Genomic DNA, 27842 nt, shown 5'->3' with positions numbered 1-27842 from the left:
TCATCTGCATATCTGAGGTTATAGATACTTCTCTCACCACGTTGATTCCAGTTTGTGCTTCCTCCAGCCCAGCGTGTCTCATGATGCACTCTGCATAGAAGGTGAATAAGCAGGGTGACAGTATACAGCCTTGACGTTCTCCTTCCCCAATTTGGAACCAGTCTGCTCTTCCATGTCCAGTTCCACTGTTTCTTCCTGACCTGCATACAGGTTTCTCAGGAGGCAGGTAAGGTCATCTGGTATTCCCATCTTTCAGAATTTTCCACAATTTGTTGTGATCTACACAGTCAAAGGCTTTGGCATAGTCAAGAAAGCAGAAGTAGGTGTTTTTCTGATATTCTCTTGCTTTTTGATGATCCAGCAAATGTTGGCAGTTTGATCTCTGGTTCCTCTGCCTTTTCTAAATCCAGCCGGAACATCTGGAAGTTCATGGTTCATGTACTGTTGAAGCCTGGCTTGGAGAATTTTGAGCATTATCTTGCTAGCATGTGAGATGAGTGCAATTGTATGGTAGTTTGAACATTCTTTGACATTGCCTTTCTTTGGAATTGGAATGAAAACTGACCTTTTTGAGTCCTGTGTGTGGCAGCTGCTGAGTTTTCCAAAGTTGCTGGCATATTGAGTGCAGCACTTTCACAGCATCATCTTTTAGGATTTGAAATAGCTCAACTGGAATTCCATTACCTCCACTAGCTTTGTTTGTAGTGATGCTTCCTAAGGGCTACTTGACTTCTCATTCCAGATGTCTGGCTCTCAGTGAGTGAACACACCATTGTGGCTTTTGGTATAGTTCTTCTGTGTATTCTTGCCACCTCTTCTTAATATCTTCTGCTTCTGTTAGGTCCAGACCATTTCTGTCCTTTATTGAGCCTATCTTTGCATGAAATATTGCCTTGGTATGTCTAATTTTCTTGAAGAGATCTCTAGTCTTTCCCATTCTATTGTTTTCCTCTATTTCTTTGCATTGATTGCTGAGGAAGGCTTTCTTATCTCTCTTTGCTATTCTTTGAAACTCTGCATTCAAATGGGTATGTCTTTCCTTTTCTCCTTTGCCTGTAGCTTCTCTTCTTTTGTCAGCTATTTCTAAGGCCTCCTCAGACAACCATTTTGCCTTTTTGCAGTTCTTTTTCTTGGGGGTGGTCTTGATCACTGCCTCCTGTACAGTGTCACAGACCTCTGTCCATAGTTCTTCAGGCATTCTATCAGATCAGATATCAAGACATGGTGCAGGGTGTGGTCAAAAATTAAAAAAAAAAAAGAAAAGACTCAGAAGCCTGTCGTGACCACCATAAACATGTGAAAGCCAATACAGTGGAGTCTAAAGATCAAGTCAGACAAGCCATGGTTCGAATCTCGCCACTTTATAGCCAGGGAAACCTTGCTATGCGTGGCCTCTTTATACACAAATCATTGTGGACCATGGAAATCCACTCCAGTAATTCAAACTGAATGTGTTTCCAGCAGAACTTCTTCTTGGCCTGATCCCCCAAGTGCTGCTGAGTCTCAAAGGCCTTAGACTGGAGGGGACATGAGCCCAGGGGTAGGGAGTTGGAGTGGAAAGAGGCAGTGTTCTTTTTAAACAAACAAACAAACAAACAAACAAGTTCATGTGTTTATCTGTTTATTTATTTATTTGGGTCTGCATGTGTGTGTGCTTAGTCACTCAATCATGTTTTTTCACCCACCTGGGAAGGCTCAAAAGGGTTATGCTCCAGTGGCTCGAACTCACAACCTTGGCATTGCTCTGCATGTACTATTGTATAAGGACCATGTCTAACCTATTGTGCCACTGGAGCTCCTAGTCAGGCTCAAACTGGTCATGAGCATGGCGCCCTCATGAATGAAATTAGCATCCTTATCATAGAGACCCCAGAGCATCCCCTGGCCCCTTCCACCCTATAAGGACACAATGGGAAGTCTGCAATGTGACAAAAGGCCCTTACTTGTCCATGCGGTACCCCGGTCTCGGTCTTCCAGACTCCAGAAGTGTGAGAAATACATTTGTGTTGTTTACACGCCACCCAGTCTGCAGGATTTTGTCATAGCAGCCAGAACAGACCGAGGCCTCAGCAAAAGAGAAGTCCATATAGACAGCTGGCTGAGGAATATTACATAGTATTCGCTATGAACCAGACATGTTTCTTTTTTAAAAATTAATTAATTAATTTGGTTGCTCTGGTCTTAATTGTAGCACGGGGGAAATTTAGTTGTGGCATGTGGGATCTAGTTCCCACACCAGGGACTGAATCTGTGCCCTCTGTGTTGGTAACACAGAGTCTTAGCCACTGGACCACCAGGGAAATCCCCAGATGCTTTTCTAAGTGCTTTGTGTATATATTAATTCTTCTTAGTTCTCATCAGCATCCCTTGGGGTAGTTACTTCTGCTGTTCCCATTTTGCAGATGAGCAAACTGAGGCTCAGAAGGGTTCAACAGCTTGCTCCAGGCCATCATCATAAGGAGACAGAGATAGGTCCAAGCCTGCGAGAAGAGGAAGGTGTTGGCAGAGTGATGCTGCGATGTCGGGGGCGGGGGCGGGGGTGGGGGGTGAGTAGAGGGCTATCTAACTACAGAACTATACCAGGGCACCTCTGTGTGGCCAGGAGCAACAAACCAGGACATCCCAGGGAGGACATCCAACTGGCTAGATGGGCCCTCAGGACAGAGGTCGGGCTGGAACTAGAAACCGGGACTTGGTTTCCCTTGCAGCCTTCCGGAGTGACGTGATGCCACGCACCCCCACTGCTCCCTGCCAGACAAGCTTACAGCTAGGCTATGCAGATAAACATGAGTTGGGGCAAGCTCATTCTGAGATGCTGAGCTGAAGAGGTCAGTCAGGCTGGCCAGTTCCTCTCCCTGGGAAACACATAGGCACGCAACATGGCCAAAAGATAGGGGGGCGGGGGGTAGCCTCTGTCCTGAATCTCTTCTCTAACTCACACTGAAATACACTTTAGGTACCCAGAGAGAGAGAGAGCCATTCTCTAGGTTTCTGCTGCTCAGGTGTCTTACCAAGTCCCTGGAGGTACTGGGGTAACCCAACAGGACACCCTAAATGGAGGAACACAGGAGCCTGTACACTGGTTCTCCTTCTGCTTGACTAGATGAAGCTTCTCCTGCCTCATCATCTCCCCCGACTCCACAGACTCCCCCGACTCCACAGGGAAGAACAAACAGCTGAGGGGCAGGGGAAGGAACGGACTCTAGTTGCAGAGCACAGAGAGGGCATGCAACCTGACCAAGGTCACACAGCCATCAACAAGCAGAGCCAAAACTCAAACTCCGCGGGGTTACCCCTCAGCCTGCTGCTCTTTGCAGCTCACTGTCCCTGCCTCACGGAAGAAGGCCACAGCCAAGCAGCAGCCTTGTGTTCAGAGCTGACCTGGGGTATCCGGAACACTGTGGGGTACTGGGGAGTAGACCAGTGAAGCTGCAGTTGTGAAGAGAGGGGCACTGAAGGTTTTTTATTTATTTGGTTTTGGCTGTGCTGGGTCTTTGTTGTGGCACCAGCTTTTCTCTCGTGTTGGAGAGCCGTGGCTGTTCGCTAGTTGTGGTGCCCAGGCTTCTCATCGTGATGCTAGTGTTGTTGCTGAACATGGGCTCTAGAGTGTGGGCTCAGTAGTTGTGGCACCACGGGCTTAGTTGCTACTCCAAGGCATGTGGGATCTTCCCGGATCAATGATCAAACCTGAGTCCCCTGCCTTGGCAGGTGGATTCTTTACCACTGAGCCCTCAGGGGAGTCCGAGAGGGACATTTTGACAGAGGCAATGTGACACAGCGAAACCAGAGTCCCAGTCTTGACTTCTAAATGTTGTGCACAATAACAGGCAGCCCATCTTGCTCTGCCCTTGACCCAGCTTCTGCCCAGACTGGCACCCACCCCTGACCCCCATCACCCTCCTCATTTAGCTCATTGCCTGTTGTTTGTTTTTTAAATATGTGTGAGTGTGTATATGTATATATATTTAGTGATTTCTTTTTCAAGTTTCAATCTAAGTGCCCCCGGTTAGAGGGTCAGCCTCCAAAAGGTCAAGTTGCCATATTCAACCCTTGTCACCACTCCACCCCACCATGAAGTCTGCAAAATGCGCTGAAGGAAGAAGGCTGGTGGTCCTTGTTTTCTGGCTTCCACATGGTGCCCTGCACGCAAGGATGGAATCCCCCACGACAACCTGCCTCTTTTCCTGGTGAGGACGCCGGGGCTCAGTGACTTGCTCAAGGTCATTTGGACTTTCCATAGCAGTTTGCTCCCACTCTGAAGGATGCCCGCGGGGGCATCATCTGTGCTCACAAACATCTTCACATGTGCAGAGAAGTCTTGCAGCTCCGATGCACACAGCCACTGTGGCTGCCTGCCTTGAAGGGGCCGTCAGTTTCAGGGAGATTAATTACTCCCGGGGACAGCCAAGTCGGTGTCCTGCAGCGTGCCTCTGCTGGTCTGAGTTATTTTGGAGACACTGGCTTGTGGCGGCTCCCCTGAACCCCTTGTATCAGCAGGTGCAGCCAGCAGAGTGTGGCCCCCAGCCCTCTGATCCAGCCTGGGTCACTCAGTCATTGTGGGATGCCCCCTTGTCAGAGGACACCAGGTGATCTGCCCTGTGGTCATCTGTGTCCCGGGGAACCCAGCGCTGAGAGCAGGTGTGCAGGCTGGAGGATGGGATCCAGTTTACTCCGGCAGTCAGTGTGGGGCACGGACACCTGTGGAGTGTATGCGCGCTCAGTCACTTCAGTCATGTCTGATTCTTTGTGACCCCATGGACTGTAGCCCACCAGGCTCCTCTGTCCATGGGGTTCTCCAGGCAAGAATACTGGAGTGGGTTGCCATTCTATCCTCCAGGGCATCTTCCCGACCCAGGGATTGAACCAGTATCTCTACATTTTCTGCGTTGGCAGGTGGGTTCTTTACCACTAGCACCACCTGGGAAGCCCTGCGACATCTATGGAGGGAAACCATCAAAAATAAGAACAACAGCGACTGTTTTCATAACGTGTTTACTCTCTGTTGGACACTCCACTTAGCACTTTTGACATATATCCTCATTTATTCTTCTCAGAGATCCAGTGAAATTTGTGGGCTATCATTATCCCCCTTTTAAAGATAAGAAGATTGATGCTTGAAGAAGTTACATCGCTTGTCCAGGGTCACCTAGCCGGTAAGCCAGGTGACCAGAATCTGAGTCTGGACATCTTGTTCTAGGACCTGAACTTGTAACCACTTCTCTCTCCTCCTAAGAAAGGAACTTCCTACAATTGTCTGCTGTTTTCCCATGAAAAAGGGCTTTGAGATTTTAACTATAGTGGTGAGAATTAACCAGAGAAGGCAATGGCACCCCACTCCAGTACTCCTGCCTGGAAAATCCCATGGACGGAGGAGCCTGGTGGGCTGAAGTCCATGGAGTCGCGAAGAGTCGGACACGACTGAGCGACTTCACTTGCATGCGTTGGAGAAGGAAATGGCAACCCACTCCCGTGTTCTTGCCTGGAGAATCCCAGGGACAAGGGAGCCTGGGGGACTGCCGTCTATGGGGTCACACAGAGTTGGACATGACTGAAGCAACTTAGCAGCAGCAGCAACAGCAGGTGAGAATTAACAGTGGTAATGGCTCAATATACCTGCATCAGCCTGATTATTTATGAAAAGGACCCCCTGCTGATGCTTTGGGTGGGGCCAGTGGGGTGGGGGGAGGAAGACTGAGCAGAGCTGGTTGTATGGCTTCCCTCAGGGACTCACTGCTCATCCATGTCGTGCAACCCAATTTCATTATGAGGAGATAAAAGGCCGATTCTCTCCCTTTATTTTTTTAAACAGATTTGTTTATACTTATTTTTGGCTGTGCTGGATCTTTATTGCTGCGCGGGCTTTCTCTAGTTGCCGGGGCTGCTCTCTAGTTGCAGTGTGAGCGCTTCTCACTGCAGGCGTTTCTCGTGTTGCGGAGCACAGGCTCAGGAGTCGCAGCTTAGCTGCTCCTCAGCATGTGGAATCTTCCCAGACCAGGGATCAGATCTGTGTGCCCTGCATTGGCGGCAGATTCTTTACCACTGAGCCACCAGGGAAGCTCTGATTCTCTTACTTTAAAAGAAAAATCTGTTAAAGCCTCTTTGCCAGTGTTGAAAAGGTAAACAACTACATAGAGACGCAAATGAAAAGGCACTCAGATTAGAAACGTAGGTTCAATTTCCCAGACATCTCTTTGGCTACTGGTCTGATGTAATACAATTGAATCGCTCCAAATGAGTGAGATTTGTAAATGAGTTCTCTGTGCTTCAGGAAAAGAAGGGAGGGACAGAAAAGCCAAGGGTTTTCCCTTTTTCACTGACCTCTTTGTCCACACTTTGCTGGTCCTCACTGCGACTGCCCTGGTTCACAACCCTCACCATCGCTCTGCTTGTTGACGGCCATGTCTTTAGGTGTTCAGTGTTCCAGGCAGATCGCACCCCATCCTAGCCTGGCTGTCCCCATGCCCACCCTTCAGGCACAGGAAGGCAGGAACTCCTCAGAGTCACTGTGGGGCCGCACTTCCAATCCTACTCTGGTCCCGGAAGCATCGCCCAAGACTGACTGGGACATAATCTCATGGACCTGCTTAGCTCGGTAACCAAAGCAGTCCATTGTTACTGCTTTAACAACAACCGTGAATGGAAACCGTATTCCAAAATAGAAACTCTGTACAAGTATTGACCATGACTGCTCTCAATGTGCACAGACCCTTCCCTGGTTGCAAGAAGGGAAGTATTTTTACCAAGTTAATGGGATTTTCTCTTTCACCTTCACCTGATTCATCCTGGACAACAATCTGCTGGGGAAGAGATTAGAATGCTACCGGCGGCGTGCAGAAAGGAAGGCCACACTCATATTCAGTTCCTGACACAATCAAAAAATATGATTATGCAGCAGAATAATAGCCTTGCAAGCCAGGCTATTTTCCTGAGAAGAAATTTTCCAAACTCCCTTATTTTCTTCTTTATTTAGTGTCTCACAAACCAATTTAGAGGACTTGGCTCATAAATTTCTCCTGTGGTTTACAGCCTTGTCCATATTCTTAATGAGATATTAGCTGCATTCAAGAAGGAGAATTAGACCCAGAGGAAGTAAAATTAAAAAAAAAAAAGGCAGGACAAAAACATGGCAGACAAAATGGGAAAGAGAGATTGAAGGTGATGAGATGTGTCCCCCAACTTCTCTTCTCACTTGGACTTGGAGGGGCAAGGTGCATTAGATAAGTTGAGGGATGACTGAGGACTGGGGGTCCCCGCCCCTTTAGGACAGTGGGATGGACACAGAGAAGTAGTGGTCAGACTTCAAAGCAGCATTAAACTCTATATCAATAACAAGAAGGCAACCAGAAAATCTCTAAATGCTTGGAAATTAAGCAACACACTTTTAAATACCTATATGACCAAGAAGGAATTGCAGTGTAGATTTAAAAATATTTCGAGGACTTCTCTGGTAGTACAGTAAATAGGAACCCATCTGCCAATGCAGGGGACATGGGTTTGATTCCTGGTCTAGGATCATCCCACATGTCTCAAAGCAGCTAAGCCGGTGCAGCACAGCTACCGAGCTTATGCTCTGGAGTCCAGGAGCTGCAACTACTGAAGTTCATGCGCCCTAGAGCCTGTGCTCCTCAACAAGAGAAGCCACCAGGATAGGAAGTCCACACAGCACAATGAAGAGCAGCTCAGGCTGTCCACAACTCGAGAAAGCCTGCGTGTAGCAGCAAAGATCCAGCACTGCAAAAATAGATAGATAAGTTTCCAAGTAAATACAAACGTAAAAAAAGATTTTGAGCTTGTGGGATACAGCTAAGCACTACTTATGGGAAAATGTATAGCTCTAAATGCACAGGTTGGAAAAGAAGAAAGGTCCAACGTCAGTGATATATGCTTCCAACTGAAGGAGGTGGAAAATGAATGGCAATATCAAAGGAAGGATATAGGAAAGTCAAGGTAGATCTCGGTTAGATAGATAGCAAACATGCATCCAAACCATCAAACCCAAACATGCATTTTGAAGAGATTCATAGAATTGATAAACTGGTAAAAAAACAGAAAGAAAATGCTAATTACTGATAACAGGAATGAATGTGGAATCTAGAAGAATAGTATCGATGATCTTATTTGCAAAGCAGAAATAGAGACACAGACATTGAAAATGTATGGATACTAAGGGTGGTGGGGAGTGGGTGGGATGAACTGGGAGATTGGGAATGATATTATTGACTGATACTACCGACCCATCATATCAATACTACTGACCCATAGTATCAACACACTATGTACATAATAGATACGTATATATACACATATATATGTACATATATACATATATATGTATCCCCAACCCAGGGATTGAACCCAGGTCTCCCACATTGGAAGCGGATTCTTTACCAGCTGAGCCACAAGGGAAGCCCTGCATTTTTATACTATGTATAAAATAGATAACTAATGAGAACCTACTGCATAGCACAGGGAACTCTACTCAGTGCTCTGTGGTGACCTAAATGGGGAGGAAATCCAAAAAGGAGGGAGCGTATGTATTTGTGTGATTGATTCACTCTGCTGAGTAGCAGAAACTAACGCAACACTGTAAAGTGACTATTCTCCAATACACATTTGTTAAAAACAGTGGGGGTGGGATTAAAGGGCTGCATTACAATAGCTCCCACAGATACTACAGAATAGTAAGAGAGGGGTATAAACAAACAACTTGCAGTCAATTTAACAATTTGGATGAAGTGGACTTGTTTAAAAACACAGCTTATCAAACGTAGTGGTTCCAGTGAGGCAGCTGTGGAGTTTGGCTTTTTCCAGCTCCTTGGTTTTTGTGTGTCCTTGGAGCCAGTGCTGAGGCTCACCACCCTCTTCTGAAGCTGCACAGCCGTCAGGCGGATGGAGTAGAGAAGAGGGCTCAGAGATTCTTCAGCCTGGGCCAGCTGCTGAGAAGCCATGTCAACCAAAGAACTGAAGCACCAGCCTCAAGTTACCAAGCCGACAGCTTGAACAGAGAAGAGCTGGGGGCCACAGAAACCAGGAAGACCAGGAGACACAGAACCCATACCTCTACCTCCCTGGAACCCTGGTACCACCTTCTGTGTGTGCTCATTAGCTCAGTCCTGTCCAACTCTTTTGCAACCCCATGGACCACAATCTGCCAGACTCCTCTGTCCGTGGGTTTCTCCAGGCAAGAATACTGGAGTGGGTTACCATTTCCTCTTCCAGGAGATCTTCCTGACCCAGGGATCGAACTTGCATCTCCTATATTGGCAGGTGGATTCTTTACCACTGAACCACCTGGGAAGCCCAGTATAAAAACTGAGCAATGATTTATTCAATTCATTAATGACGGGACTATCAGGCTGGTAAGGCTGACTCCAAGAGAACTGGAAAAAGTAAATTGTTCCAAGTCCCCAAAAGCATGACTGCTTGAATACAATTGCTGATTTACAGGCAAAATTTCTAACATGCTACAGAGCAATAAACTGTAACCTTTCGGGTGATTTTTCTTCCAGGCAAAATTCTTTGCCTTGCTACTGGGCAAGAATCATCTGCACTGCTATCAGTTTTCCACAAGTTACATCCACTCTTCAGATCTGTAAAACAGTCTAATCAATAAATAAGTAAGGAGTGGACCCAATAGAGGCCCACCGGTTGAGGTGGTGCTCCTGGCTCCCCACTGCCTGTGCACAATGGGCAGGGCACCCAGACATCACTAAACATCCTGGGGTGTGACGTGTGAGAGGGGCAAGACCCCAGGGGTGGGAGGAAGTGAGACCCTGGAGGATGACCTGGAAACAGGCAAAGCCCGTTGTTCCAAAGGTCCAGAAGGGACCAGGAACACTCCAGCAGTCGCCCTTCCAGGAACAGAAGCCAGCAAGGATCCAGAGGGGGATGCTCGGATCTGAAGATCCTTCTTTTCCACCACTAGGACGTCCTAATCTCTCATATAGCCTGAATCAGCTGGAGGAAGAGGAGGGAGGAGAGAGAACTCAGAGAGCCTGCTCGTTTACATAAAGATGCGGGCCATTGAGCATCACCGACTCAATGGTAATGAATTTGAGCAAACGCCAGGAGATAGTGAAGGGCAGGAAAGCCTGGCATGCTGCAGTCCATGGGGTTGCAAAGAGTTGGACAGCATTAACAACAGACCATTGAAGTCAGCCTCCGTGCGAAGTGGACAGTTGACTGACAGATAAAGAATAAAGGAAACTGAAAAGCTGAAGTAGAAGACTGTGATATTTACAGTGGAAGACTGATATTGTTGATGAGTCAGGCCCTGAATGCTCACCAAGGTGGGTGCCTGTGAAGGACATTCAATCTGCTGTCGAAAACACAGGGACATTTTCTTTGCATGTCAAGTTTACTGTGTTTGATTTGTTTTTCTTTGTAACATTAAGAAAGGAGCTGGAATTCAAGATTCGGGGGAAGCACGAAGGAGTTTATGTACTTCACCAAACAGAGGTAAAATTTAAATAGAATGTGCTATGCTCACTCAATAAAACTCAGTAAACCATGATCCCCAGAAATAAGATACAAAGACTAGACTGGTTAATAGACAAAAGAGCAAAGATATGGGTGAAAGTGAAAGTGTTAGTCACTCAGTTGTGTCTGACTCTTTGCGACCCCATGGGCTGTAGCCCGCCAGGCTGCTCTGTCCATGGAATTTTTCAGGCAAGAATACTGGAATGGGTAGCCATTCCCTTCTCCAGGGGATCTTCCCAACCAGGAATTGAACCTGGGTCTCCAATATTGCAGGCAGATTCTTTACTACCTAAGCGGCCAGGGAAGCTCGCAAAAAAAGGTATGGGTGGGAGGGGGACAAATCTTGCTCATTTCAAAATGAAGAACCGATTACATTTTTCCTTCTCTTGGTTCTTTACATCCACTAAAATTACCAAAGAAATAAAATGTAGACCAAATGGTTACTTCTCTTGTGGTCCACTGGTTAAGAATCTGCCTCGTAATGCAGGGGACACGGGTTTGATCCCTGGTCGGGGAACTAAGATCCCACCTGCTGCGCTTCAACTAAGACCCAATGCAACCAAATAAACAAATCAATTTTTTTTAAAAAGCTGACAAAATGTAGATACAGACATCTGTAGCAGTGCTGGGAAAGGAGTTAGGGTGTCCTCAGTGGAGCAGAGGGTATAAAAATCTCTGGAAGCTGTGAAGCAGACAGAATCAGGTTGATACCAATGACTGAATGCCTCTTATGTCAGAGGCTGACTCCCGCAAGACAGAAGTGGGGTCTGTGTCCCGCAGCAGCAGAAGGCTCAAGGCCAGAGCAACGGGCATGGGCAGCAGGAACGCTGGAGCACTCAGCCCCAGGGAGTCGGAAAAACTGAAAAACTCCAATCTGAGAACCGTGCCAGAGGTTCCTGCAGGAGAAGCTTGCCATTTGCCCCCAGGGCCTGGTGCATGGACTGCTTCCTAAATGAGGCAGAGAATATGCTCTTGGAGACTTGCTAACCCAAGCAGGAGAGCCAGGGAGAAGAGCAGGGGGAGGGGACACTTGGCGCCCCTCCCCACCAGCAAATACTGAGATGGAGGAGAACTCTTGGACTTCCCTGGTGGTCCAGTGGTTAAGAATTCACCTTCCAGTTCCCGGGTTCGGTTCAATCCCTGCTCGGTAAACTGAGATCCCACATGCCTTGGGGCCAAAAAACAAAACATAAAAATGGAACTAATATGTAACAAATTTCCATAAAGACTTTTTAAATGATCCATATCAAAAAAAATCTTTAAAAAAAAAAAGACCTCGCTGCAGGAGTTGGAGGAGAAACCAGGTTAGGCGGATGGATGTTAGAGAAACACGGGTCTTATAAGGCTCTGCCCTCAACCCATCACAGAGGAGCCAAACCAGGAAGATGCCCTGTTCTTTCTTTTTTTTTAACTTTTTATTTTGCATTGGGGTCTACCTGATTAACAATGTTGTGATAGTTTCAGGTGGACAGTGAAGGGACTCAGCCTTGCATACGTGTGTATCCATTTTCCCCCAAACTCCCCTCCCATCCAGGCTGCCACATGACATTGAGCAGAGTTCCCAGTGCTGTATAGTAAGTAGGTCCTTGTTGGTTATTTGCCCTCTTCTTTCTTTATTGGCTGCAATTGGGGATTTGCTTCTCAGAGTGGCTTTTGAGCCGCCTACCTTTCCCAAGGAGGCGGGAAGAACTAAACTCTTCCCTCTGTGTCTGGCCCAAGTTTTCCGAAATAAAACTCGCCCACTGCTCACCGCTTCAGCCATTGTGCCCAGGGCGGAACCCTGCAGCTCTTAGAGCAGATGACTGGGGGCGGCAAACCCAAGTAATTGCTGATGGAGCCACAGGGGCTTCCAATATCATTTCTACAGCCCTTTTGCTAGAAGTGAGCAGACAGAAATATGAGCATATCCAACATCCCAACAAGCTGAGCACGACTTAGGATAAAGCTAGCATAAGAAACTGTGGTTTTGGTAAAAAGAAAGACAACAGAATCAGGATAAAGAAGTCCAAAAATAGATGGTTCTGGTCATCTATTACTGTGTAATCAACTACCCAAATCTTGACTTAATGGTAACTATTTAGCCTAGGGGAGTGGGCTGGGGGTGAGTGGGAGGGAGGCTCCAGAGGGAGGGGATATATGTGTATGTATAGCTGATTCACTTCGTTGTACAACAGAAACCAGCACTACATTGTAAAGCAATTATCTGCCACTTAAAAATAATTTTAAAAATAGTAACCTTTTGTTTCGATCAGGTATCTGGGAGCTGAAGAAGGCTCGGCCAGGCAGTTCGGCATCTCTCGGGGCATGGCAGCCAGATGCTGGTTGGGGCTGGGGTCTGCAAGCCTCCTCACTTGCTTGTCTGGCACATGGGCTGGGGAGCCTCACACAACTGGGAGGGAGCAGCCTCGCCCACGGGCAGCCTCAGGCAGTCTCTCCAGCTGGCAGCTCCAGGTGGCAGCCCCTCCAGGTGGCAGCCCCTCCAGGTGGCAGCCCCTCCAGGTGGCAGCCCCAGGCAGTTCCCGGCATGATGACAAAAGGCTCCTAGAGCCAGTGTCCAAGAGAGACCACAAAGGTTGTGTGAGCCTTTCTAACTCCGCCCTGGAGGTGATACGACATCACTTCCACCTCGTTTTATTCCTTGAGGCAGCCGCAGAGGCCCATCCACATTCAGGGGGCGGGACCATGGACTGCCCCTTTTGGAAGGATTTGGGGACGTATTTTTAAATCACTACATCAACCCACTTATGTGGATCACTTGACTTGTAATACAATAAGAGAAAACATGGTGTTATCAATAAATGGTGCAAGAGAGATCGATGTCGGGGGAAAAAAACGTGAACCTTACTTAACACCAAACATGGACATTCATTTGCTCCTAGAAATTATATGTTTTCTAATTCTGGGATATAATATATAATTTTAGGGAGCAAACATAGGAGAGCTTCATGATTTGGGGGTAGGAAAAAAATTCTTACATCGAATATAGAAAGCACTAACCATAAAAGGAAAAATTAATGATCTGTATTTTATTAAAATGTAGACCTTCTGTTCACTAAAGACATCAGTAAGGGGAGGGAAAGGAAACACAAAGGCTGAGAGAAGATATTTGCAATACCTGGATCTGACAAAATAGTCTTATCTAGAATATATGTCATGCCTACGAATCAAAAAGAAAAAGACACATAGCCCAATAAGTAAATGCTCAAAAGACGTGAATAGGCATTTCATAGGGGAGGCTAGACAAATAGCTAAAAAAAAAAAAAAAAAACTTTCTCATTTCACATTAAGGAAATGACCCACAATATACCCATCCAAATGGCTGAAATGTAAAAGTCTAAAAATACCAGATACTGATGAGGACACAGAGGGACTGGAATTGCTGAAAGGCATGCCTGTGTGCATCTAACTTGGAAAACTCTTTGGCGATATCTGCAGAAGCTGAGCATACAACTACTATACAGTCCAGCCACCTGACCTCAAGGAATACAGCCAATAGTAATGAGTACATACGTTCACCAAAAGATAAGCAAAGAAGTACAACAATTTCTTATCAGCACAGTTCATAAGAGGCCCAAGCTGGAAATAACCCAAATGGCCAACAGCTGTGGAGTGAATAAATAAATTGTGCTGTGGTCACACAATGGAACACTTCACAGCAATAAAAAAAGATCTATTGATAGATGCAGAAATGTGGTTAAAAAGTCATAGAACGTATGTGAGCAAAAGAAGTCAGACACAGAAAAGTACACCCTTGGTTTCATTTATATGAAGTTTATAAACAGGTAAAACTAATGCATGGTGATAATCAGAATAGTGATTTCTGCTGAGGAACAGGATACATGCATGTGTGTGTGTGTGTTGTGTGTATGTGTAACAAATAGGCCTAAGAAGTTACAGTATACAGTCATAACCACAATACCTCTATCATAACCAACAAAAATTAACTCTAACTCTAATTAACCCTGCTGCTGCTGCTACTAAGTCGCTTCAGTTGTGTCCGACTCTGTGGGACCCCATAGACGGCAGCCCACCAGGCTCCCCCGTCCCTGGGATTCTCCAGGCAAGAACACTGGAGTGGGTTGCCATTTCCTTCTCCAATGCATGAAAGTGAAAAGTGAAAGTGAAGTCACTCAGTCATGTCTGACTCCTAGCGACCCCATGGACTGCAGCCCACCAAGCTTCTCCATCCATGAGATTTTCCAGGCAAGAGTACTGGAGTGGGGTGCCATTGCCTTCTCCGCTAATTAACCCTAATATCATACAATATTCAATCTGTGTTCAATTTTCCCCAATTATGTCAAAGAAAATCATATATTAAGTACTCAGAAATAAGCAGAAAATAAGTATTTTCACATAGAGAAAATGATGAAAGATGATCTATGAACATGTATGATAGCCTGAGTACCTTTGTCATGAGTGGAGAGACTCCATGCCATCTAGATGGCAGTTCATTACTAACGTATGAATTCAGTGGATTGCCAGTCACCATCCCAGCAAAATGAGTCTAGCATACATGAGGAGCCAAGGGGCTCTTGAATAAAATTATAAGATGGAGGACTTGGAGTAGTACATATCAAGATGTACTATAAAGTTTTTATAATGGAATTGAAGACAGCATTACTGGCACAAGGAGAGATAGTAAACAAACTTAAAAAGGCTAAAGAGCCCAGCAGTGTGTAGATGGAAGCTTACGGTTGTGTTACCAATCACTGGGGAAAGGACAGACTGGCAATACATGGGGATAAGATGATAGTTTATCCATAGGGGGAGACATGACTCTAAACTCCATATCAGATAACATGAAAATCAGTTTCAGATGGATGAAAACCTAAGTAGGAAAAACAGAATTTCAAACTTATAGAAAATATATATAGGAGAATATATCCAAGACATCAGGATAGGAAAGGATTTAAGAAGTCACAAATGGGACTTGCTTGGTGATCCAGTGATTAAAACTCCACACTTCCAGTGCAGGGGGCAAGAGTTCGATCCCTGGTTGGGGAACTAAGATCTCACGTGCTGTATCAGTTTAGTTCAGTTGCTCAGTCATGTCCAACTCATTGCGACCCCATGGACTGCAGCACACCAGGCTTCCCTGTGTCCATCGCCAACTCCAGGAGCTTGCCCAAACTCATGTCCATCAAGTCCTTTTCCAATGAGTCAGTTCTTTGCATCAGGTGGCCAAAGTATTTGAGCTCAGCTTCAGCATCAGTCCTTCCAGTGAATATTCAGGGCTGATTTCCTTTAGGATGGACTGGATTGATCTCTTGCAGTCCAAGGGAACCTCAACCCACCACAATTCAAAAGCATCAATTCTTTGATGCTCAGCTTTCTTTATAGTCCAGCTCTCATATCCATATCCATCACATTACATCCATCATATCCATCACATCACATCTCACAACCACATACTGTATAGTGTGGCCTTAAAAAAAGTTACAGAAAGTATAAATTATAAAGGAAAAGATGAATGAGGCTGACTATATTAAAATTTAAAACAATTTGAGCAAGTATAAATGCTATTCTCTGAACAAAGTTAAAGGACAAGCCACAGACGAAGGGTGGGGAGATTTTGCAAAGCACAGGACCAATAAAGGAATGATGTCTAAAATGAAGAAACAAACAAGAAAAAGAAAAGTAACCCAACAATTCAAAGAGAGAAAAATGAAATGCCCAGTAAATGCAAAAAATATACCCAACATCATTAGAAATAAGGGGAATGCAAGTTAAATCCACAATGACATATATTCAAGCCACCAGAACAGCAGTAATGCAAGTCTGACAATACCAAGTCCTACAAAGGATATGAATGGTAGCAGCTTCTAAAGAATGCTGGAGAAAGTGTGGATTGGAGCAACCACTTTGGACGAAAAATTGGCAATATACAAGGGGCTTCCCTGGTGGCTCAGACAGTAAAGAATATGCCTGCAATGCAGGAAACCTGGGTTTGATCCCTGGGTTGGGAAGATCCCCTGGAGAAGGGCATGGCAACCCACTCCAGCATTCTTGCCTGGAGGATCCCATGGACAGAGATGGGGTCACAAAGAGTCGGACACTACTGAATGACTAAGCACAGCACAAGGGGCTTTCCCAATTGCTCATCAGGTAAAGAATCCGCCTGCAAGGCAGGAGACACAGAAGATATGGGTTTGATCCCTGGATTGGGAAGATCCCCTGGATTTGGAAATGGCAACCCACTCCAGTATTCTGGCCTGAAAAATCCCGTGGACAGAGAAGCTTGGCAGGCTACTGTCCAAAGGGTAGCAGAGAGTCAGACACCACTGAGCTACTGAGCACAAGAAAGTTAGAGATAGTCTAATTATAGGACTAAAGAATTGCAGTCCAGTTAACACACCGTAGCAAAAAAAAACAAAAAAACAAAAAAACAGGCCCAATGGTATATTCATAAGAAAGTTCATTGAAACGTTATTTTCATCATTAAAAATTTGAAATAATACAAGTGTTCATCATTTGGAGGGGAAATGAACAAATCGTGGTCCAACCACAGAATTCTATGCAACAGAGAAAAGGTATGAACTAGCATGTATCAATATGGGAAATGAAAAGTATGAGTGGCTTAGTCATGTCTGACCCCTTGCGACCCCGGGGACTGTAGCTCTCCAGGCTCCCTTGTCCATGGGATTTTCCAGGCAAGAATACTGGAGTGGGTTGCTATTTTCTTCTCCAGGGTGTCTTCCCAACCCAGGGATAGAACCCAGATCTCCTGCATTGCAGGCAGATTACTTACTGTCTGAGCCACCACGGAAGCCCGAGTAAAAGAAGACCATTACAGTTTTATGTCACTGAAGTTGAATATTTACATAATATGGACAATGTCTTCCTGCAGAAAATTGTTTCCTAATTGCTATAAGAAGAAGAAAATCTAAATATGCCAACATCCATTAAAAAATTGAAAAAGAGGCTTCCCCAGTGGTCTTGTGGTTAAGAATCCCCATGTCAATGCAGAGGACGCGGGTTTGATTCCTGGTTTGGCAAGATTCCCATGAGCCCCTGCACCACAACTACTGAAGCTTTTGTGCCCTAGAGCCTGTGCTCCACAAAAAGAAGCCACTGCAGTCTGCGACTAGAGAGTAGCCCCTGCTCGCTTCAATTAGAGAAAGCCTGCGTGCAGCAACGAAGACCCAGCACAGCCAACATAAGTAAACATTTTTTTAATTGAAAAGTATTCTTCATCACGCATTTCCAAAAAAGATCACGCAAGTTGAGTTAAAAAAACTTCTAAGGAACAGGTATGAACTACTGGAGGCAGAATTATATAGAAATCTTCCTTTTGTGCTTAGAAATTAGCATAACCTTGATACAAAAATCTAACAGAATAGCACACGAAAGAATCAATAGATCCACTTTACTTAGTCACGGCTGTAATGCTGCCAAGTCACCTCAGTCACGTCCGACTCTGTGTGACCCCATAGACGGAACCCACCAGGCTCCCCCGTCCCGGGGATTCTCCAGGCAAGAACACTGGAGTGGGTTGCCGTTTCTTTCTCCAATGCATGAAAGTGAAAAGTGAAAGGGAAGTCGCTCAGTCATGTCCGACTCTTCATGACCCCATGGACTGCAGCCCACCAGGCTTCTCCGTCCATGGGATTTTCCAGGCAAGAGTACTGGAGTGGGGTGCCATCACCTTCTCCGATGGTTGTAATATCCCCTAGATAAAATATTAATGTTTGAATCCAGCAGTGTTTTAAAAATAGTATACCAAGTAGAATTTATTCCAGGATGTAAATTTGGTTCAACATTAAGGTATTTATTCATAGACATTGAAAAATCCACATGTTCATCTTGAAAGATCCTGAAAATTGTTAGAATACTAGAATTAATAGGAACAGCTAGCATTTATTCAGCATTTACTAGGTGCCAGTTTCTGTGTTGAGAATTTCCCATGTTTTATTTAATCTTCACAATAATCCTATCATCCCCCTTTTTTCTATGTAAGCGAATTAAAACTTAGAGAAATAAAACTTGCTTAATTTGGTGGACATCATTTACCAGGAACCAATAGCCAACATCACAGTCTTCTTTTTTTGAGCTTTTTATTTTGTATGGCAGTGTAGCTGATTAACTATGTTGTGATAGTTTCAGGTTCACAGCAAAGGGACTCAGCCATGGGTATACATGTATCCATTCTTCCCCACCCTGCCCAAATTCCCTTCCCATCCAGATTGCCACATAACGCTGAGCAGAGTTCCCTGTGCTATACAGTAGGTCCTTGTTGGTTATCCATTTTAAATACAGTAGTGAGCAAATACCATCATCATTGAAATAGGACTCCAACCCCTTGCCTGCTTGAATCTCCCCCAGCCCTCATCTTTGGCAGTTTTGTCTCAATTTCCTAGATTTTTCTTTTTAGAGCTGTGTTGCTATGCAATCCATAGTAGGACAGAGGCCCAGCTTATCACTGGCACAGACAGAAAACACAGGATGAATTTTCTGCCTCTGGTCCTGGCACTAGCACCTACCTTCTGTCACTGGAAGGAATTCAGGAAAACCAGAGATGTTTGTTGGAGAGATCATGGAAAGTGTCACGTCACTGTCCTCTCCAGCAACCAGCATTCCCATGGAGGTCTGGTGGTTAAGACTCTACGCTTCCAGTACAAGGGGCATGAATTTGATCCTTGGTTGGGGAACTAAGGTCCCACATGCTGCATGGTATGGCCGAAAAAAAGAAAGAAGAGTACTGGTCCTATAAAGGGATCATTAGTCCCATCATTTGCCCTCTCTAAGCCTCAATCTCCCTGACTCTAAAATCATGGCACTGGGTTGGATGATGTCCAAGTTCATTGCTTCTGACTTTACACTGAAAGACTGATTACCCAAAACAAGGCTCAAATTACTTTTGAGAATTGCCGCATAGGAAATGTCAGCTTGTTGGCCCCCCTGCTGCTAGATAACACTTGTAAAATTTGTAAGAAGGAAGTGAGAACATCTCAACTCATGGCTGGAAATGAATTATGTTCTTCAGAAAAGAAACCTCTCTTGCCAGTTTGCAAAACTTTGGGCTCTTGTTAGTTTACCCTTCAAATGCAGGAAGGCAATTTGTGGAGCTCTGCAGAGGGGGTTTGCGTGAATTTGGGGGAAATACTGTCAACAGAAAGTGTTTTCTTTTGCCATATGTGTGACACAAGCAGAGGCAGAACACATATGTGCCGAGCAGTTCACGGAGCCCCAGCCCCTCAAACAGGGAGATGGTCTTCAAAGCTTTCTATCCCTAGAGGAGATGAAGACACATTTTTTAAATGTCATGTTGGTTCTGTGTGGCAGAATATTCAAAGAGGTGGAAATCTGATATTTCTTCCTGGGAGATAAACTGCTGATGCACAGGCCTACAGAAATGCTGGGAGAGGCGGGCATATTTGCATGAGTCGTCTGAGAGCCTCATGAATGGATACTGATTGAGACTCTAACCCTTTGCCCCTGAGATTCACGTTCTGGAAATCTGCCTCAGTAGCTCATGCCTTGCCTAAACAATATCCGGAGGGAGGAAAGAGCAACACAGCCTCTGAAATAAAGGCATCGTGAGGATAAAAGCATTAGACTTTGGGGCGAGTCCCTGCCTGGAATTGAGGGTCTCTTAAGAAAGGAATGGGTTGATTTTTGTTTTTTTATTTTTATTTTTTAATTGGATGATAATTGTTGTGTTGGTTTCCATTGTACAAGAGGAATGCTTTTTTTTTTCTTTTCTTTTTTAATTTGGATGGTAATTGTTCTGTTGGTTTCTGCAATACCAACAACGTGAATCAGCCATATATGTATACATATATCCCCTCCCTCTTGAAAGGGAAGGAGAGGGTGGGATGAATTGAGAGAGCAGCATTTTAGTATTTATTTGGCTGCATCAGATCTTAGTTGAGGCACACGGGATCTTCGTTGTAGTGCTTGGGTCCTCTAGTTGTGGCACATGAGCTTAGCTTCCCCAAGCCATGTAGGATCTTAGTTCCCCAACCAGGGATTGAACCTGCATCCCCCACATTGCAAGGTGGATTCTTAACCACTGGACCAGAAGGGAAGACCCAGGAGAGAAATGGATTGAACCTCTGAGGCTGTGGATCCTGGGATGGATGGCAATCAGCCATCCTGGAGGCTAACTAGAGGCCCAGGAATATGGTTGGTGTATGACAGCAAAGCTAAGAAGCTGTGACATGGGGTCTCTTGACAGAGCTCTTGGGAAGGCTGGAAGAGCCCACACCTGGAAGAACCACCTATGCTATCAAGTAAAAACTTCCTAGCTGTTAATATCAACCATCTTTCCCAGGTGATGTGGCATCCTTTGGGTACTAGGAGGACACTCCATCTGGAAGGCATGAGCCAGCTGGCCCTTTGGTCATAAATAAGCACCTTGGGTGGAGAAGGCAATGGCACCCCACTCCAGTCCTCTTGCCTGGAAAATCCCATGGACGGGGGAGCCTGGTAGGCTGCAGTCCATGGCGTTGCTAAGAGTCAGACACGACTGAGTGACTTCACTTTCACTTTTCACTTTCATGCATTGGAGAAGGAAATGGCAACCCACTCCAGTGTTCTTGCCTGGAGAATCCCCGGGACAGGGGGAGCCTGGTGGGCTGCCGTCTATGGGGTCACACAGAGTCAGACACGACTGAAGTGACTTAGCAGCAGCAGCAGCAAGCACCTTGGGGACTTCTTAGTCCAAGGAAATGTATTCAAACTTGGTGACACTGGAGCTTGAGCTGTTCAGTAGAAATATTGGCAAGGAATGTGTTCTTGTTTGTGTTTGTGATCTCAGAGTGGCAAAGGGGAGCACAGATGTATAAGCGGAGAGGAACCCGAGTGGTGGCTCCCAGGCTGTCTCCAGTTCTGAGAACAAAGAGGCACGCCCTTCAGTCCAGGGGCACTCCAGGTAGACCATGACGCACTGGAGGACTTCATGCAACTTCAGGACTTGGCTTGATCTGGCTGCTGTGCCCCAGCCCAACTTGGATTACTTAGACCCTCTTGACAAACACCTCATGGAGATTGCTTAATTTTATGTTCCAGTACGGTTTTAGTCCATTTTGACCATTTGCATTCTAGAAAACAGCCATATCATTGAGTTTTTCAAATGTACTGATGGGTTTTACACAGCACCACCCCTTGTGTTTTTAATCTCCTTAGTATCCGTGGTTATAGCCTCTTTCTCACTCCTGTCGTTCAGTCGCTCAGTCGTGTCCGACTCCTGGCGATCCCGGGAAATGCAGCACACCAGGCTTCTCTGTCCTTCACCATCTCCCAGAGTTTGCTCAAACTCACGCTGATTGAGTCGGTGATGCCATCCAACCATCTCATCCTCTGCCCCCTTCATCTCCTGCCCTCAATCTTTCCCAGCGGCTGGTTCTTTTCCAGTCAGTTGGCTCTTCTCATTCTTAAAGGTGTATACTTGTCTTTTCTCTTTTTTTCTAGATTAATTTTGCCAGAGGTTTATTCAGGTTCAAACTATTATAAAGACCTTTCTCTGTGGTTTATTTTTAATTCTACTGGTGCTCTGTTTTGTGAATTGTTAAATTCTGCTTTTAATTTGACTTATTTCATCTTCCAGATTTCTTGATGCTGTTTTTATAACGTTCTCAGTTTATTTCTTCTTTCCCTGCATTTAATTCTTGTTCAATCATGAAAGCTGTGGTTTGGGCCCTGAGTGTAATAAACAGCTGTCACTCACCTCACTCCATAACTTCCAATATGTAGTATTCTCATTAGAGTGATTTTCTAAATATTCTGTAATTATGCTTAATTTTCTCATTAGCTCAATCATTATTTTTTAACGTTATTAAAATCAAATAGCTTGTTGGTTTGTTAGTTTGTTTAATCTTTTGTGGTCAGAAAGCATAGCCTGTAAAATTTCTACTTTTTAAAATGTATAGATGTTTTCTTTGTAAATAAACACCAAATCAATTTTTGTAAAGGTTCCATAAACATTTGAAATCAGTGTGTATTCCCTATAGGCAATGAAAACGTCTATTCAGCTAACTAATTTAATAGTCAATTATTTTATATCATTCTCCTAGTGTTATCTTTAAATGTTCAAACATGTATCTTAATCTACACTGTTCTATCAGTATTAAAATAAAATTTCCATCAAATTATTGAATTAATTAAAATTATTAAAATATTTACACTACCCAAATGATATAAAAATTTTATTACATTTTTATTTAGTTCCACCTTCCCTCTACTAGTTTTTATTGAAATAATGTAGAATTTTAGATACAAGTTACCTTTATGAAGTTTTTCTGTTATGTAACTTTCATTTTTTAAATTCTTTTTTTAACATTCACATTGTTTTATAGCCATATTTGGGCTTCCCTGGTGGCTCAGTGGTAAAGAATCCACCTGCCAGTGCAGGAGACGCAGGTTTAATTCCTGGGTGGGGAAGATTCCCTGGAGAAGGAAATGGCAGCTCACTCCAGTATTCTTGCCTGGGAAATCCGATGGACAGAGGAGCCTGTCGAACTATACTCCATAAGGTCACAAAAGACTGGGATACAATTTAGGACTCAGTTCAGTTCAATTCAGTTGCTCACTCATGTCCAGCTCTTTGCGATCCCACAGACTGTAGCACGCCAGGCCTCCCTGTCCATCACCAACTCCGGGAGTTTACTCAAACTCATGTCCTTTGAGTCAATAATGCCATCCAACCATCTCATCCTCTGTTTTCCCCTTCTCCTCCTGCCCTCAATCGTTCCCAGCATCACAGTCTTTTCCAATGAGTCAGCTGTTCGCATCAGGTGGCCAAAGGATTTACAGCTTTAACATCAGTCCTTCCAATGAACACCCAGGACTGATGGGTGGGATGGATGGGCTGGTTGGATCTCCTTGCAGTCCAAGGGACTCCTCTCAACAGTTTTCTCCAACACCACAGTTCAAAAGCATCAATTCTTTGGCGCTCAGCTTTCTTCACAGTCCAACTCTCACATCCATACATGACCACTGGAAAAACCATAGTCTTGACTAGATGGACCTTTGTTGGCACAGTAATGTCTCTGCTTTTTAATATGCCATCTAGGTTGGTCATAACTTTCCTTCCAAGGAGTAAGCATCTTTTTATTTCATAAAAAATTTAGGACTAACAAACAACACATACACTTTAACAATGTAGCATTTTAAAAAAAAAAAAAAAAAAAAAAAAACCTGCTCCTCATAACCAGTAGAAAGCTAGTGCCCTTCTTGGCACTATTCAAGTTACTGCCTTTCAGAACTGAAGATTTCTTTTTGAGAATCATCTAGAGTCACTAGAAAGTAGTGTTTCCTTTTTGAGAATGATTCTATAAGGAACAGAAGTTCACTAAGGTTACCACAAATACCGGATCTTTTAGTGTAAGGACAGGAAGAGCCTTGATCCTGTTCTCCCCTCATTGCCTCTCATGGTCTCTTAGTGACGCCCTTCCCCTGACTGTTCTTGTTGTTTTTGCCACCACCAAGGCTATGACTGCCACACCTGGTGGATCAGCAGACTAGGAAGGGCACCAGACTCTCTTCTTTAATTTTTTTCTGTCATACCACACCACACGCAGAACTTCCCCAGGCAGGGATCGAACCTGTGCCCCCTGCATTGGAAGAACAGAGGCTTAACCATTGGGCCACCAGTGAAGTCCCATGCCTCAGATCTTGATGTTACTGTCTCAGCAAGACTGCTGATGAAACCCTCCATATCTTTGTGCAGTTTCTTTCCCCTCCCTATGTGGCTACTTTTGTCCATGGAGTTCTCTAGGCAAGGATACTGGAGTGGGTACCCATTCCCTTTTCCAGGGTATCTTCCCGACCCCGGGATCAAACCCAGGTATCCTGCATTGCAAGCAGATTCTTTACCATCTGAGCCACAAGGGAAGCCCTGTCTGACTGCAAAAGTGCCCAAAGCTGGTATACTCTTATTCCACCTTCATTTTAGTTTACCTTTCCCTTCTAAGATGCATTTTTCCAACAGCCTCCCAATGAGTCGCTTCTTCTCTAGTAGCTGGACAGTGTGTTCTTGTGCACCTTTGATTGATTTGTTTGCATTTTTCCATACCTGGGGAAATAGAACAAAAATAGCCCATGTTTTTTATAAATCCAACGTAAGAATCAAAATATTTAAATATTAGAAAATAACAAATTCTCTCCACAATACTGCATGAATTCCATCCTCTCCATGCATCTTTCCAGCCCTGGTAGTAGTTATGGTCTGTATTTGTGGATATACCATTTTATTAATATTTAAATTTCACCAAGAGTTCAAGTATATGCTAGCTTTATGTTCAGATTTTTGAAATGAAGATAAAATGTGTTTAACACTGCACAATATATTCACTTGGGATTCTCAGGTGGCTCAGTGGTAAAGAATCTGCCTGCCAGTGTAGGAGATGCAGGAGACATGGGTTTGATCCCTGGGTCAGAAAGAGCCCCTGGAGGAGGAAATGGCAACTCACTCTCGTATTCTTGCCTGGAGAATCCCATGAACAGAGGAGCCTGGAGAGCTACAGTCCACGGAGTCCCAAAAAAGTCAGACACAACTGAACACACATTCCCAGTATATTAAGCAACTAGACTATGTAGGGGCTGGTTAACTGTCCACTTAGGAACACAAGTATAGGGACAAGGCCTGCCAATGGAGGAAATACCCACCCTTCAGGTCTGAACAGAGGTCCTTGGTTGCTTATAGAATCTCCCCTCGACTTCAAACTTGAGACAAACCACGGAACATACAAAACTTGATTGAGACATACCACTCAGTATATAAAAACTGACTTCAGAACAGTAACAGGATAGATTGGACAGAGCCAGTTCCAGTTGTGGGGGCCAGTCTGAAGCGAGCAGGGTTGCCCCGGAGGCTGGAAATGTGGCAGCTGAAGCCTAGAATAGGGAGACGAGAGCAGCCGTCTTCTAAAAATCGCTGATTTCCAAACAAATTCCTAAGTTGTTTTTGGCCTAAATCATCTCTTAGCACAGACGCGTCATCTCCCTCTGGCAAGCCTGTTAACTGCTCTGATGAAGGAGTGGCCACCAAGTGCAGTCCCACAGGACAACACAATCTGTGTTGGGTTACGACACTGGGCCTCTTCTGTGTCCTGAGCAAATGCCTTCCACTTAACCCATTCTGACGGGTCACCTTTCATAATGACTCCGCCACTATTTATAGAACCAGCAGATTACTGCACGTGATCAGCTCTGGTCTTTGTTACCTGATTGAATTCACGCTGTCGGTACAGCCGGTTGTTTATCCCCGAAGTAATAAGTGACGTGCTTTTTCAGTCTCCTTGCCTTCCTACCATTAGTGTCTGGAGGGCAGAAGCTAAGCAAGTTTGCATCTTCCCTGGCATTTCTTGTGAACCCACAAGGCAGGGGCCTGTCCTGGGTGCAGGTTGGCCCTTGGTCAGACTAGGACCCTGCCCTTGAGAAACTGACATGCTGCTCTGACTGCATTCTGTACCCCCAAATCCATATGCTGAAGTCCTGACACTCAATGGGATTGCAGTTGGAGATAAGGCATTTAGGAGAGTACGTGCTCAGTCTCATGTTCAACTCTGCAACCCCATGGACTGCAGCCCACCGGGCTCCTCTGTCCAGGGGTTCTCCAGGCAAGAATACTGGAGTGGGTTGCCACGCCCTCCTCCAAGGGATCATCCCGACCCAGGAATCAAACCCGTGTCTCCTGCATTTCCTGCATTGGATTCATTACCACCAGCGCCACCTGGGAAGCCCCCATTTGGATCTGCTACACCCAAACCCTAAAACTGCTCGCTTTCACAGTTGTGCCAGGTCAGCCCACCAGCTGCCCCTTCAGGGTTGCTCACTGGCCCAGATCAGAAACCCTGATTCTGGAGTAAGTTTCCCTCCAGCCACCCCAAGAAGGTGGCAGATGGAGTGTCTGGCCTGTGCAGGCTCCATGCTGAAGGACGGTTACATTCTGCTGGGGACCACTGAGCAGACCCCTGGGAAGGCTAGCCCCTCAGCTCCCAGGGAACGGTAGCTGAGTTCAGCTGCATCACCACTGGGCATCAGGTCCTCACTGGAAGCGGGGCTGGAAGGGATGTGTGCCCGCCCTGTAATTAACGTTAATCAACGCACACCATCTGGAGGGTGGAAGAATCTGTTCTTTGCATCCCCGCTCTTGGCTTTCATCCCAGCCGAAGGATCCAGAAAATGCTGATAACCTTCCTCTGGGGCACGTTGCCAGGTTATAGGGCCCAGTTCTGGCCCCAGACAAGACAGGGGAGAGTCACCAGCCAATTTTTCCAAGGTCTGACTTTTATCATCGGTGCAGGGTCTCTGATGTTAGCTTAGGGCAGACGCTGAGCCGAGGATTTCAGTCTGTGTTTGAGAGGCCAGACTGAGTCCAGCTGTGAAGCACAGCCCTGAAGCCACTGAGCTGTGCACCTCACCGTGGTCACTTTGGGAAACTTTATATTATGTATACTTTACAACAATTTTTTACAGTTGTCTTTTTATTTTACCTTTAATTAATGTTTATTGGAATATAGTTCCACAATGTTGTGTTAGTTTCTGCTCTACAGCTAAGAGAATCAGACTTGCTTATACACGTATCCCCTCTGTTCTGTATTTCCTTCCCATTCAGGTCACCACGGAGCACTGAGTAGAGTTCCCTGTGCTGTGCAATAGGTTCTCAGTAGTTATCTATTTTATACACAGAATCGATAGTGTACATACGTCAATGCCAATCTTCCAGTTCATCCCAGTTGTTTCATGGGCACAGTTTCAGCTTTGCAAGTTGAAGAGAGCTCTGGAGACGGACGGTGGTGGTGGCTGCACAACGATTTGAATGTCCTAAAGCCACTGAACTGTGCACTTGACCATGGTCACCATGGAAATTTTATGTTATGTCTATTTTATCACAATTTTTAATGTGATATTTTTTAGAAGAGAGACGGAAAGAAAAAAAAAGCATTGGTGTAAAGTGTGACTGTTCCCACCACAATGCCCAGGCAGGAACTCTCCAGGCCAGACTTTTCTGCCAGTCCAGCCCAAGTCTGGGTGTCGTGGGAAGTAACCAGCCTTCTTCTGTCCTGTTCTGTTTCAGCTGCTGCCAGTTTGGGCCCCTGCTCTCTCTGGCTTCCAGCTGTGATGTCTGGTCATCCCCTCCTCCCTCCTGAAGCAGCCACACCCAGGGTGCATGCCCACCCAGTGGCCCTTATGAAGTGGTGAACACTCTGACCAGCAGGTGAGTGCCCTCTGGGAAGAGACCTCAGTGGGCATCTGAAAACAAGGCACGAGGTCTCAGCTCTCATGTGCAAGAGGGAAGGGGAAGGAGCCAACTTCCACTCCAGGGGGACGTATAAGAACCCAGGGTTGTGCTCTGCTCCCAACCCCTACCCCTACCGCAGGCAAGTGGGCATGACCCTCTGATCTGCAGTGCCCTGGCT

The 27842-nt window shown here is 45.4% G+C and overlaps 1 protein-coding gene across 1 annotated transcript in view; it reads left to right on the top strand.

Annotated features, from left to right (window-relative positions):
• Positions 1-27842, top strand: part of CTXND1 (cortexin domain containing 1) — a 48441-nt gene that overhangs the window by 16103 nt on the left and 4496 nt on the right. The window contains exon 2 of the mRNA XM_027957129.3: positions 27500-27640. The gene's annotated coding sequence lies outside the window, so the exon portion shown is untranslated. The remainder of the gene's footprint in view (positions 1-27499; positions 27641-27842) is intronic.

Source organism: Ovis aries, chromosome 18 (assembly GCF_016772045.2).
Source record: "Ovis aries strain OAR_USU_Benz2616 breed Rambouillet chromosome 18, ARS-UI_Ramb_v3.0, whole genome shotgun sequence".
Classification (NCBI taxonomy): domain Eukaryota; kingdom Metazoa; phylum Chordata; class Mammalia; order Artiodactyla; family Bovidae; genus Ovis; species Ovis aries.
This window is presented reverse-complemented; position numbering and strand designations above follow the sequence as displayed.